Source organism: Miscanthus floridulus, chromosome 9 (genome assembly GCF_019320115.1).
Source record: "Miscanthus floridulus cultivar M001 chromosome 9, ASM1932011v1, whole genome shotgun sequence".
NCBI lineage: Eukaryota > Viridiplantae > Streptophyta > Magnoliopsida > Poales > Poaceae > Miscanthus > Miscanthus floridulus.
In genome coordinates, this window is record NC_089588.1 from 88,235,074 (window position 1) to 88,244,988 (window position 9,915).

The 9,915-nt window shown below is 46.4% G+C and overlaps 2 pseudogenes; both read right to left on the reverse strand.

The window, feature by feature from the left end:
• Positions 1-1,039: 1,039 nt before the first annotated feature.
• LOC136480244 (protein MAIN-LIKE 1-like) lies at positions 1,040-5,909 on the reverse strand (annotated as a pseudogene).
• Positions 5,910-5,919: 10 nt separating this feature from the next.
• On the reverse strand, positions 5,920-8,391 carry LOC136480245 (uncharacterized; annotated as a pseudogene).
• Between the last annotated feature and the right edge of the window lie 1,524 nt (positions 8,392-9,915).

Below are 9,915 nucleotides of genomic sequence, written 5' to 3' on the forward strand. Positions count from 1 at the left end.
AACATGGCAGATCCATCTAGGGTATCGATTGAAACCAAGGTGGCGAGAGTGGGCACGGTGGCTCGATTTGGGTGGCTCGATTTGGGTGGCCAGCGTTGATTCGGCGGCGGCGCGAAGCTAGCGGAGTGCAAGAGGGGGCATAGAGCGGTACCGTTCGCTTTCCTACCTCCACGCGAAGATCGGAGAGTGGCTCGAGACAATGGCGAGGCACGGCAGCGACGAGATGCACTCAGCGGCGGCGGGCTCGGGTTCGATGGCGCGGGGCGCGGCTAGGTCTTGAGCGAGGGTGGCTGGAGGCTCCAAGGTTCGAAAGAGGTGGCGCATGCTCGGTATTTAAGGGACGGAGGCCATGGGGCACACGCCATCGAAAGGAGGCGTGGTGGCGGCGGACGTGGACTCGACGATGGAGTTTGACGCAGGTACGATTCAAGGTTGAAGATAACGCTGACATGCGGGGCCCACCGGTCAACGAGACCAAGCAGAGTGAGAAGCGGCGTCCGCGCGCTGCTGGGCCCCGGGGCGCATTGGGCCGAGGGAGAGAAGGACGGTGCGGACTCGTGGTTGCTGGGCTGGCCCAAGGCGGGAACACGGGGGGGAGAAACAGGCCGCGCGGAAGGCCAAGCTGGGCCAGATCCAAGGGAAGGAAAGGAATAAATAAAAAAAAATATTTTCTATTCTCTTAAACACATTTTCAAACCCAATTTCAATTTCAATTCAAATTCTTTTAAAATTTGATCAAACCCAAGCATCACAAAAATAAATATGCAGCAGCATGTATGCACCTACATGTTTCTAAACCTTATAATAAATTTTAATTTCATGAAAGTTTTTATTTCCTATGTTTTAATGAGCACGAAAATTCAAAATTAAATCTTTTTAGCTATATTTCAAAAGAAGCAAATTTTAGGGTGTTATAATAGGAAAGTAACTACATACTTTCCAAATCTCCAAACATGCAAAATAAGCAAAGTCCATGCAGCCCAAATAGTTATGGCATCAAATCTTAATTGGTAGCATAGTCTTAACCTACAAGTCGTCGTCATTGCCTCCTAGTCTTACCCTTGCCCTTGTGACCAAGAGCGTCGGTGCTTGGAGTGTACTTGCAAGGCGGACGGCGTCACCTCATTCCTGCAACCTACGTAGGCTGAGTCGAAGGAGCGTCCTGGAGCTGAGACTCAGCAAGCTCATCATAACCACGCACCTCGGCCTCCTCGTCGTCTTCCTTGTCGTCCTCGTCTCCGTGACCTTGGAAAGTGTCCACAGTCGCGCGGGACGAGCTCTGTCCTCCAGAACCTGTAGACAGAGGTTAAATGATGTGTGCACATAAGCCATTATATCATGTCAGGATTGTAGCATTTAACTCTGTTTAACTAAAGAAAACATGTAATGAAAATATACCTCCGTGAGAAGAAGTATCGAGGCCTACAGGTGTGTCCCAGTGCCATGCGTGTGGCCCGTGTACGTCCATCGCAGCGCTAGTATCACAACCACAATGAGCTGCAGCACGCCGCAGCCTACGTGCTAGCCTCTGTCATGTAAAGATACAATTAGTAAGCTGTTGAGTGCATACAGATAAGTTATTATTCAAATAAATGTCATATAATCATCATACTACCACTGTTACTGGCACAGTCAAATCAGCAGACAATAGGCCATGGCTTCTTTTCTCTTTTCTAACAATAATACAGATCTATTGGGAATATCTAAACATTTTTAGGTAACATTGGGAATATCTAAACATTTTTAGGTAACAAGAGTACAATGCAATAGTTTACTAGGGAAGACGGCAAAGCTAAAAGCGGAAAAGAAGAAAGAGGAAAACAAAAAATTCAGCCCTTCTGTTAGGTGCTATTTTGTTCGCATGGAGTCTGGATGGGAAAGGGAGTACCCTTCTGTTACGTGCTATGAAAGGTCATTATGCATTTGTCTAACTTGAAAATGCAATGCTTCTGTCTCTACAATATATCATGGCAACATTACAACATTATGGATATTTAAGCTAACATGTGAAGCCACCATTTTATGCTAGATGTCATGCTTGAGCAGTGAGATATTAAGTAGAAAATCACTAGCTCAAACAACAGCTTACTTAAGCATAAAACAATAAGAGGGCTAGTGTCGACTTACTCCAAGAAAGTTATTTAGTGTGTGGTCGTCCACGCCTGTCCTTAGAAACCGTTCGATCTCAATCATAGATTACTTCAGCGCGTTGCCCTGCAAAATAAAACAAATATTAATTCGCTATTTGTTATAGCTCCTGTTAATCTCCACGTGGCAAGCAAATGGCCAGCATCACAGCCTTTCTCTCGAGCATGGGCGGCATCACCAGTGCCTCTTATCTGCCTCAAGTCAAAAATATTATGCATACCTCTACCATAATGCTATTGCAAAGAGTAAACCTCAAGTCCAAAATTTCAAGTCCGTGCCGAAGGGCCAAGCACCAACAGGCAGTGCCAGTGTGCCGCAGCAGTGGAGCATGCCTGCTCTGCCGCGCAGCCTGATCTGCATGGCTGAAGGGTTCAGGGCTTGCTTAGCTACAAGCAAAATAAGTGAACACCGGCAGCAATTTAGGAGTCATGTAGTTTCTTCTTTAACTATTTTTCTTCTACAAATTATTCAGATGACAGAAGAACTATAGAGATCAGTGAACTAGCTTGTTTTTGGTTTGTTGTATATCTCGTTATTTTCTTATTTTTCATCTTTTGTGTACCTGTGCATCAATTGATAAAGACGTCGATATGATTATGGTAATCTGGTTACCAAAATACTTAAATAGAAACAAAAAAGAATAAAGGATCTAACTCAATCTACCTCGTTCGGCTGGTTGAGAAACCAGCCGGATTTCACTGTACGCAGATCAAAAACACTGTTCGCTCTCTCACAAATTCCTCCAGATTCATCCAGATTCCTCCAAATTCCTCCCAGCGAACAGGCCCTAAGAGATATTTATTATAAAATATAATCACAATTCATCTGAACTCATAGGTTTATTGTTCTATTTAGCAAGGCCTCACTTTAGAGTTTGGCACAGGCCCTGATTTATGCCACGACGGCTCTGACAGCAATGAAAATAAGGATTCAGACTAAGACAAACTTCACATGCACCAAGCTAGTTCCTATATCATTATTGACGTGAAGCACAGCTTAGGTGACAGTAATCATATCACTGTATATGGCACATATCTCCTACAAATATGATACATGCTCATGTCACCAAGTTACTAAAACTCAGAAAACAATGGTAGTGTAGATAACAATAAAGTAACTCAATGAAGATAAAGATCACTGCCACAGTCCCGGCCAAAAGTTGCTTAAATAATTCAATGTGGTATTAAAACCTTGATTGATATAAGAAAAAAGAATAATCAATGCAACAGAGATGGCATCTACAAAATGAATGAGGCTCCAGAGACCATCATAGAACTGTCAGACAAGCACAACAGCATGAAGGAAAAAAAACTGTTTAGCAACATGAATCCTTTACACGAAGTGTATATGCATTTTAAGCAGTCTACTATGGTTGTCACTTAAATCGATAAACTAACAATTCAGATAAAATATTTAACTAAGAAAGGGCACCCCAACCTTCCAGGCTCACTAAACTACAGATGTAACATCTTGGGACTGCAAAGTTTAAAATAATAATCAAAGCTAACCCTTGCACACAGACTACCAGATGAAGACCCAGAGATAATCACAGGAAGCAGAGACAAATGCTATCCATGCTGCCCAGTTACACTGAAATTTACATTGGCGAGTTTCCAAGAACAAGATCATAGACAAATTTAGCTACCATGGTATTTAAATGATGGGGTTATAGTTGACATTACCACTCGGTCCAGGATCGGTGCAGACTCCACCTGTGTCCCGGCCCTCGTCGCAAGGTCGTAAGACATTTGTTCATCGTCGGAGGACTCAATGTCGGCATAGTCTGATTGGGTCCATTGCACCTTCAGCTTGGTCCTTGTTGCCCGTCTGTACCAAGATAGGTACGCTCTCGTTCGTGTGGGGCTGGTCATTCTCATACAAGTTCTTATGAAAGTTTTCCCACTGGTTGATGTAGTCACGGTACAATGTCTCAAAGTCCGTCTCCTTCTTTTGCTTTTGACAATCGATCCTGTAGGTTAATAGAAATAAAAATGCAAACTTATAGGCTTGAACAGGATATCAGAACAAAATTGGAGAGCAGACACTATAACTAGTTGAAAGTGACCCTCACGTCCATGCGTACAGAAAAAAGACAAAAACATCTTAAGATTAGTTGAATATAGACAAACATGTAGTGACCTATTTGTGTTTCTAATTTTAAAAGGTATAGGGAAAAGTGATATAGGGAAAAATTTATCACAAATTGTGCATCCAAACCTCTAATTATAAATATAGAGTACATTAGGAACATTGACAGAACCTCCAATGTGGCACTTTTTACTGTTCGAGGAAAACAAAATATATGTGGCACTTTGACTAATATTATACATAAAAATCTGTATGTCCATGGTCAGCAAGCATAAGTCACAAGGCCTATATACACACACTGCACCCTATTTACAAATATATCACTGCTGGTTTTTCCATAGCCAGCCTTGTGCGAGTATCTAAGTGCAGTTACTGTATTGAGAAAATAAATGGAGACACAACTAATGTGGTTCAACCAAGTGTGGTTCAGCTAAGTGGCTACAAAAATAGTAATGTAGTGCACGTCATAGTATTCAATAAAGTACAACAGTTCAAAGACGCTTACTTGTGTAAGTCTATTGACGTCGAGAACGGCTCCACGAGCCACTCCTGCCTCAACCCAAATTGGCGTGCAACCCGGTGTGGCAGGTGGAACTCAACTGTGCAGAAACAGATCAACGGCAGGTCTTGGTCCATCTTGCACATGACGCTGAACCCAATGTGCTCGTACTGTTTGTTGTCGTACGGCTCTCAACTAACCTGCGTTTGATTCATTAGTCATGTAGTGCTTACATCGGAAAAACAAATTAGGATGTGAAATGTAGCTAACTCACCAGCCCTGGCGTGAGTGCGTCGAGCTCGTTCGCGAACTCGATGTAGGCGCGTTTACTCCGGGCGAAGGGACCCTTAACCTGGTCCCAAAGGTAGGTATACGTCGACCGACGTCGAAGGCCAGGCACCTCGAACCAGGGACGAGGATCAAGAACTTTGGGCCGACCGACTGGTAGACGAGACCACATCCAAAGCTGAAGCAGGTAAACACATCCTCCTAATGTAGAGTTCTACGAACTCCGGCGGCACGCCTCGCAAAGCTGCTGGTACAAGTACCCCAGCACTGCGGAACCCCATCTGTAGCCCCCGCCATGTTCCAGTCAGTAAGATAGGGTAGGTACATCCATGACGCGGTGTCTCCCATCCCGTCGGGGAACAGAACACAACCAAAAAGGTGCATGATCCATGCCCTGCAGTAGTGGGTAACTGTCTGCTCGTCTGCATGATCAGGACACTGACCAAAGTTCTGCCTCAACCAACTAATGAGTACTCCAGAGGTGCGGGTACTCGGTGTCTCTGGAGGAAGCTCTCTTCCAAGGAAGAGCTCCACTCTACCTCTCTAGCCAGTAGCAGTGCAATGGCCGATAACTGAGCGGCCACTTATACGGGCACCAAGGAACTTCTATGTGTCCTGCAGAGTAACAGTCATATCACCGCATGGTAGGTGGAAGCTGTGAGTCTCCGGCCTCCATCTACAAAACAAGAAAGAAGTACTATGGTTATATGCACATCGACAACCGAAAATATAAATAGAAGTGAATCGGTTCATACTTATGTTACCTGTCAACTAGAGCTGAGATCGCCACGGGGTTGAAGGCAGGCAAACCACAGCGAACCTGAAACGATACAACATCAAGTCCAGCCCTCTCAAGGAGAGGAGTGTACCTGTCGTCGTACCGCATGTCCTCGAACTTATCGTGGGTTCGAGGACGAAGAGGGTACAATTCCTGCAAAGAAAGGAAATTATTAGATTAATTCATGAACACAAGTACATATGCAGAGGGAAAATAACAAGCAGAAGTAAAGTCGTTACCTCCCCCTCCGCGGTGGGTCATCCTCGGTGCTTCTCCTCGTAGTACGGCTCCAGCAGGTGGAATGGCTCCATCCTACAAAATATAATGAGAAAGTCCAGATTAGTTTTATATGAACAAATAAATAACTTTTTGGTACTAGTAAACATGCATGTCAAACATTAGTTATTTTCACTTGACTAAGCGGCCAATGGAATGTACATGAATTATGCCCAAGTCTACCACATTTGTCACATTGGTTATGCTCGGGGTCAGTAAGAAAGGGGGTTGCTCTCCCTCGCCTCGTTCTACCGGAAACTTGATCAATGACCATCTTGTGCCTCATCCTCTTTCGGGTTCCACGTTTGTCCCAACGTGTACCTGGATCCTCAATGTATTTTGGCCTAGTGTAAGGTGGCCACTGACCCTCATCTAGGAAAGGCTTGAAACGGGGAGACCAAGTCAGTACAATGCTATCAACACTAAACTCCCACGGTATCTGGGTCTTGTAGGCAAAGTTGCGATGCTGAGATGCTGCAACATAACGAGAACAAGGAAAGTGGTACTGCCTGGTTTTCCCACATCTGCATGAGAAATTACTAAGTACCACAATATAACTCCTTGATGGCCGAACCTCATCATCGGACATTGTACCACCCCTTTCTATGACCTGATACTTGATGGTGTTGTGGTCAAAGCAATCGACGTCATGTGTGGCAGCCCTTTCCTTTTCCTTATCAAGATGCTTCTTAGGTTTAGGTGCCTATTTTTTATTATTACTCTATAGTGCCATTGCTTGAGCGTGTCTCTCGTTGAACCATACAACTAGCTTATAAAAGGTGAATGATACAATGGCATTGATGGGCATGGCACGTATACCCTTGAGCACACTATTAAATGACTTGGCCATGTTGCTAGTCTGAAACTCATACCTCCATCCACCATCGTCGTAGGCTCTTGTCCATTTCTTAGGTTCTCTCATCAATCCTCTCAGCCGATGCCTACCTTCTGCATTTGTTGCCGTTTTTAGCTGCTCCAACTTCTCCTCGAAGAATGGCACCTCAAGCATGTGAGCAACCTCCTCGAATAGAGGAAAGTTGTCCTTCGTACCATCCTTCCGAAGTAAATTCTCGACAAGGTGCCGAGTGCACCAACGGTGGTGCAAAGGTGCATACCCCAGAATCTGCTCCTGTATGGCACTAAGTATGCCCTAGTGTCTATTAGATATGACACCAACATCCCTATGAGGGCCAATGACATGTATCCAAACAAGCCGCAAGAACCATCCCCAGCTATCTTTGTTCTCCCTCTCCACCAAAGTGAAAACCAAAGGAACCAATGCATTGTCTGCGTCACACGAAATGGCTACCAAAAGTGTGCCCATGTACTTGCCAAGCAAAAAATTACCATCAATGGATAACACTAGATGACAGTGCCTGAAGGCCTCGACGCACTAGGAAAAGCACCAGAATGCACGGAAGAATATCTGCCTCCCGTCCTTCTATTCATTTGGCTTCGGGATATACTCATAATGCATGTCTGGATTTGCTGCATTCATTGCATTGAACATTGCAGGCAACTGCTCGTACCCCTCCTCCCAGTCCCCATATATCATCTTCGAGGCCTGTTGCTTTACCCTCCATGCTTTCCCATACTTTTTGTCATACTTAAATATCTCCTTAGTCATCTCCATAATTGTCCTGACCTTCAAGTTGGGCTGACCCTTCAAAGTTGTGTACAACTTTCTGACAATGAGGGTAGAGGTCAACTGACTATGCTTCTGTTTTAGATTTGTCTAGGCACAAGTGTGTGGACCTACAATTTTGATGATCTTGAACTTCCATGTGGCCTTCTGTTTGCGAGCACAGACCCTCCAATTGCAATCTGCCATCTCGCACACCACCGTGTAACGACGCTCCACATAGGAGTGCCTCACCTTGAATGGTCTCTTACGTCTCACAGAATATTCCTGTAACCACCTTCTTAAGGTGGGCAAGTCCTTGAAGACCATGCCCTTCTAAATTTCCACACTGTCACTGGCCTCAGGAGCCTCTAGCAGGTCATCATCTCTTCCTTCTCCATAAGCATGTTGAGAATGACTAAGGTTGCTGAATTCATGAACTAGCAAATCACGATCAGGACACAAGCATCTGATGAGTTCCATTTCTTATTCGCTCAAAGCTGCAACTGGGCGGTCATCATCAGAATCAACGACCCTTGTTATGCCATAAGGCTCCTCATCATCTGTAATATCAACATCTACACTGTTAGAGGCCATAAACCTGGGGTCCACATTGGTTGATGGAGGAACAGGAGCACAACCATCATTATCAGGATTGTCTCCTGCATTTAGAGCACAAATATGGATAGCATTGAGACAATGGAATGGAATGAACAAAGAACAAGGAAAGCCAAAGTGTTACTAAATCATTTACTAGGATGATTCTGGGTCAAAGGGATCTCCTGAGGGGCACCAACAACATCCCGCAGTTGAGTTTTAGCATCATCAGCATTGGTCAGCTAGATGAGCGCGGTAGCGAGGTACTGATCAAGGATGGCGTCCTTAGGATCAGGGACCGGGAGCAGCGACTTCTTGCCAAGGTGAAGAGGTCCCTAAACTGGTTGTACCTGCTCGACCTGAAGGTAGAGCAGTCGGTGTGCCTGGCGACAAGGTACTCTGAGGAACCGTGGATGTGGCATGCCCGGTTTGGACATCTCAGCTTCGACATGCTATGTGACAGCTGCCTAGCCAGGAAGTAGAGGAGGCTACCTTTCCTAAAGGCGACCAAGTATCGCATGAAGGAAGCTCTCGAGCTCATCCATGGCGACCTCTGCGGGCCGATCACAGCTACTACAAACGATGGTCGATAGTACTTCCTCCTGCTTGTGGACGATTGTAGTCGCTACATGTGGCTGCAACTCCTGACGAGCAAGGACGAAGCGACGGCGGCGATCAAGAAGTTAAAGAAGCGTGCGGACGCCGAGAGCGGCAAGAAGCTCTGCGTGCTGAGGACTGATCACGGCGGCAAATTCACTTCGGTGGAGTTCGTTGCGTACTGCGCGGATCAGGGTGTGCGGCAACACCACGCCACGCCGTACTCGCCACAACAGAATGGCGTGGTGGAGCGACGGAACCAGACGATGGTCTGCATGGTCCAATCCATAATGAAGGCCAAAGGCATGCCGGCAAGGTTCTAGGGGGAGGCAGTGACCACGGCGGTGTTCATCCTCAACCATGCTCTGACCAAGGCCCTGATGGGCAAGACATCGTTTGAAGCTTGGTATGGGCGCAAGTCGAGCATGTCCTTCCTCTGGACATTCGGTTGCATCGGCCACGTCAGGAAGACGAAGCTGAACCTCACCAAGCTAGAGGACAGGAGCACACACATGGTGTTCCTGGGCTATGTGGAGGGTACCAAGGCGTACTGGCTCTACGACCCACGTGGAGACAAGGTGCTTGTCTCGCGTGACATCGTGTTCGATGAGGAGGCAGCTTGGGACTGGAGCAGTCTGAGCATGGGGGAAGCTGACAGCTTCACCAACACCTTCATTGTTGAGCACTTGGTCATCCACGGTGGTGGAGACGCTAGGGAAGAGGTGTCGAGCACTCCGGGAGGAGCACCAAGCACTCCGGCGGTGGAGCCAAGCACTCCTGGGGCAGTGTCGAGCACTTTGGGAGGGATGCCGAGCACTCCAGAAGGAGGGCCGAGCACTTCTGGAGGGATGTCGAGCACACCAGGAGTGGTGCCGGAAGGTTCTGTAGTGGTGGCGACCACTCTAGGACGGGTGCCGAGCACTCCCGTGGTGGAGCCAGGATGTCTTACAGTGGTGTCGACCACTCCAAGACTGAGGCAGGGCACTCCTACAGTGTGGCCGAACACTGCAAGAGTTATGACGA